At 38.7% G+C, this 4,452-nt stretch overlaps 1 non-coding gene across 1 annotated transcript; it reads left to right on the top strand.

The window, feature by feature from the left end:
- Positions 1–852: 852 nt before the first annotated feature.
- Positions 853–959, top strand: LOC127133476 (small nucleolar RNA R71). The gene has a single exon (XR_007807447.1). It is a non-coding gene; the product is annotated as a small nucleolar RNA R71 (small nucleolar RNA).
- Positions 960–4,452: the final 3,493 nt, after the last annotated feature.

Genomic DNA, 4,452 nt, shown 5'->3' with positions numbered 1-4,452 from the left:
CAATCTTGGGTTTGGTGGCTCATCATAAGCGTTCCCACTTCGTAGGGTAATGGCATTGGCTTGTCCTCTCGGATTTTGTTGAGGTTGTCCAGGGAATTGTCCTCCAGGTGTAGTCTGAGGGGCTTGGTTTAAAGCTACCTGAGAGATCTGGGTTTCAAGCATCTTGGTATGAGTAACTATTTGGTCAACCTTGGTTCCTAACTGAGAAATCAATTCGTTAACATGAATGTTTTGGTTCATGAACTCCTTGTTTTGTTGGGTTTGAGCGGTGATAAAATTTTCCATAATTTTCTCAAGGCTCGGCTTTGGTGGCACAAGTTGCATAGGTTGATTTGATCTAGGGGCTTGATAACTAGGTCTCGGAGGTGCATTATTTTGAATAGGGTTATTGTTTTTATAGGAGAAGTTCGGGTGATTCCTCCATCCAGGGTTATAGGTATTCGAATATGGGTTCCCTTGGGTGTAGTTCACTTGTTCGGAGTGGGTTTCGTTCAATAGACTGCATTCTACAGATTGGTGTCCTTGGGTTCCACATATTTCACAATCCGACAAAACTGCGGCTACAGTATTCGGGTTCGTGTACATATGCTCGACTTTGAGGGATAATGCGTCCATTTTAGCTTGCATCATGTCTATAGAGCTCAGTTCATGCACTCCTCCTTGGGCTTCCTTCTTCTCAACTGTCGCTCATTCGACTCCGCATGATTGATGGTTTTAAGCCATGTCTTCATGAGGGCACTAGCTTCAGGGTAAGGTTTATTCATTAGAGCACCGCCTGCGGCAGCGTCGATGGTCATTTTTGTGTTATAATGAAGTCCATTATAGAAGGTTTGAATGATTAACCAGTTTTCTAAGCCATGATGTGGGCATGCTCGTAACAACTCTTTATATCTCTCCCAAGCTTCGAACAGCGATTCTCCTTGGTTTTGGGTAAATCTAGTTATATGGTTTCGAAGAACGGCGGTCTTACTCGGGGGAAAATATCTAGCAAGAAAAACTCTTCTAAGGTTATCCCAAGTCGTAATGGAATTGGGTGGAAGGGAATCTAACCATGATAGGGCTTTATCTCTGAGGGAAAAAGGGAATAATCTTAAATGTATTGCCTCAGGAGAAGCTCCATTGGTTTTAAAAGTGTCTGCTAATTGAAGAAATATTTTTAAATGCTGGTTAGGGTTCTCGGTAGTGAGACCCGCGAATTGTCTCTGTTGCACTAGTTGTAACAGAGATGGTTTAAGTTCAAAATTATTAGCTGGGATGGTTGGGTTTACTATACTAGAACTAGGTTCTTCGTTAGATGGTTGAGCGAAATCTTTAAGAGGTCTTTGGTTTTGATCTTCGGCCATAGCTCTCTTAATTCTATGAAAGAATAAACGTGCGCAAACGTAACGTTCAGGTTCCGCCAGAGGGTTTACTAAGCTTAAACTTCCGGTACTGCGAGTTCTTCGCATTGACCGGCGGGAAATAACCTAAGTCTAAACGATATAACAACAGGAAAATGAAATTTGACGAAATTAGTCCTCGGCAACGCGCTAAAAACTTGATGCGTGCTTTTCGCAAGTATACGAACGCGTCAGAGTAATATAAAAGATTGTCGAATACACAGAGACCAAGTGTCAAGCTATCGTTATCTGTTGTTATGGTGTTTATCAAAGGCAGTCAAAATAGGTGTTTTTTTTAGTGTGCAATGAAAAGTAAAGTGTTGAATAAAGATTAATTAATAAAGACAGGGTCGAATGTAATTCACGTAATTGATTGATAATCCAAGTACTTTCTAGTAGAGCTATTTATGGGCAATGTTTCCTACTTTGAAAAGAACTAATTTAACAGGAACTGTCGCTTTCACGTATTCAGAACCGAGTTGTACTCCCTAATCAAACCCTCTTATTGTCACTTATAAAAAGGCGCGCATTGCGTTAGAGTAGTAAACCTATTTTTAAGAAATATAGTATCTTGACTAAGTTGAAAAGTATTATAACCTGGACTTCTTAACCAAAAGAGGTTCTTACGAACCAGACTCTAAACTTATAAACGCGTCCGAAAATAGTTTTAAAATCTCTTTTCTTCTTAATGTTAAAAACTCTTAATGAACTAAACAAAGCACTTTCGCTGTTTTTGAAATAGTTAAAACAATTAAGTTTAAAAAGGCGTTGGACGGCTTTCGATCTTACCCAACGAAATTGAAGTGCGGGAAAACTTAATTTGAAAGTTAAAATAGCCCTTAAGTGTTTCTACGAACAATTGTACGGATTATCGGTTCAATTATGATCCTTACATCCTAACCTTATAAATTTAGCTAGACATGGTAAAGTAAAAGTGCATTAAAATAAATAAAAGTAGTGCGAGTGCGGAAAGTAAATAATTTAAAGCGAGTGCGAGGAAATAAATAACTTAAAGCAAGTGCGAGAAATAAATAAAGTAAAGCGAGTGCGAGAAATAAATAAAATAAAAGCGAGTGCGGGAAATAAATAAAATAAAAGCGAGTGCGGGAAATAAATAAAATAAAAGCGAGTGCGGGAAATAAATAAAGTAAAGACAAGAAATAAAAACCTGCTCCAATCGGAGGGCTGAGTAAATTGCAATGCGGAAAAGAAAATGGCGGCAGGATTAACTTCCTTCCAAAGTGCTCCAAACTCGATTACAAACTCTATCACAGACTTGATTACACATTTGTGGTAACACTCCAATGCGAAGCGATTACCACTATAAAATACTGAATATATGCCTAAGTGAAACAAATTTGCTTCTGAGTTTGCCTCTGTTCTAAGTTTGGATGATTGTAAAAGTGAATTCGTGTTTCTATTTATAAGCAAGTAAAAAGATGGAAATGACTTGGATGCCCTTCAACTTGAAAATAGGAGGGAACCGTTTTTCCTCTTGTGGCGCCCGCCACAAGGCCATGGCGCCCGCCACAAGGCCAAAGTGAGGCGCCTTAGTGGATGTAGTGGGGAAACGTGGGAGTTGAGGGAAGTTGAATTTGACACGTCATGGCTTGGTCTGTGGCGCCCGCCACTGGGTAAGCCATAAGCACAAAATGCTGAATTTTAGGGTTTTTAGCCCTTTTTCACTCCTTTTCTCGATCGGGGCTCCGATTAAAGTAAAAACCTGAAAACAAAGGAAAACACAGTAATAACACAACAAAATGACAATAAAACAACTAGAATGCATGTGAAATCGGAGTCGAAAATACGTAAGTTTTAGTGTTATCAGGCATTTTATTAGTTTTGATTTAAAAACTTCTTATCTTTGGGTTTTGTTCGTACTTTTCCCTTTTCCTTTGGAAACAATAAAAGCGCGGTTGCGACTCTGGTTTAATTGATGTTAAGTTAATTCATAGCTTAATGGTCATGAATTTACCGCTACAGAAAATTAAGTGGCAACTCTGCTGGGGAGTAGTCTCCAGTGGGTTTAGCCTACTTTTTTGTGTGTATATAATTGTGTATTTGATGTATGTATATTTGTTTGTATGATATAATCTGCTTGTTGTGATTGGTGATATCTGAGTGGTGAGATAAGTTCTAACCCAAACTTGAGTGCAATTAAGATCGGAGGATGGTATAGTCATGTTCGACTTGTGTGGGATAGTCCTTAATAAGTTGGCTTGAGACCCATCTACTCAGTGGAGACCCTTTTGGAGCTATTGATGTCACACAAGTTATTTGTGGTTAGGCATTACTTTCTATGATTTGGGGTCCGAGAAACTGAGGACCGTAGAACATTTAACCCAACTTGGCATATTTAAGACGTAGTGCGGAGACTGTTCAGGTGTAGAGTTGATAACAGTTGTTACGTGATACTACACTCAGACGAGTGTCTCTTGAGAATATTATGGGTTGATGAGTCAGTCATCCTAACATGTAATATCCGATAGATTGAATTAAGACTATGGGAACTTTTTAGAACATGATCTACAGGTTTTATCCTTAGTACACTCCTTTGGGATTGGTTCTTAACCTGACTCCATGCTCGTGACTCACAACAAACCCTTGATTCTTGGTTGATCCAATCAAGTCTTGTCAATATCAATGGAACTTGGGTGTTGATAAGGTGAAAACCATAATCCACCAAAATGGATGATTGATCTTGACAAAGACTTGATTCATCCCTTGACCTTTATTTTCCTTGTATATGATCCCTTATTTGTGATTGTTGCATTCATGCATTCATGCGCATCATAACATTCATCACATGAAAAATAGCTTCAAGGAACTGAGGTTTTATTTGCAAATATTTTCAGACCATGGATTATGGACGAAGGAACACTAAGAAGTACAATTTCAGATGTCCCGACTTGAAAGAGCTAAAGAAGCTATCATCATGAGAGTGACTCTTCAAGCAACATCATGAGAAGCTTCTATCTATATTGTCTGCTGATGTAGTTGAAGAACTCTTGAGTGTGTTGGTTCAATTCTATGATCCTCTCTATTGTTTCTTCACTTTTCCCGATTATCAGCT

The sequence above is a fragment of the Lathyrus oleraceus genome, chromosome 3 (assembly GCF_024323335.1).
Source record: "Lathyrus oleraceus cultivar Zhongwan6 chromosome 3, CAAS_Psat_ZW6_1.0, whole genome shotgun sequence".
Lineage (NCBI taxonomy): Eukaryota > Viridiplantae > Streptophyta > Magnoliopsida > Fabales > Fabaceae > Lathyrus > Lathyrus oleraceus.
The sequence above is the reverse complement of the archived record's forward strand: the minus strand, read 5'-3'. Positions and strand labels throughout refer to the sequence as shown.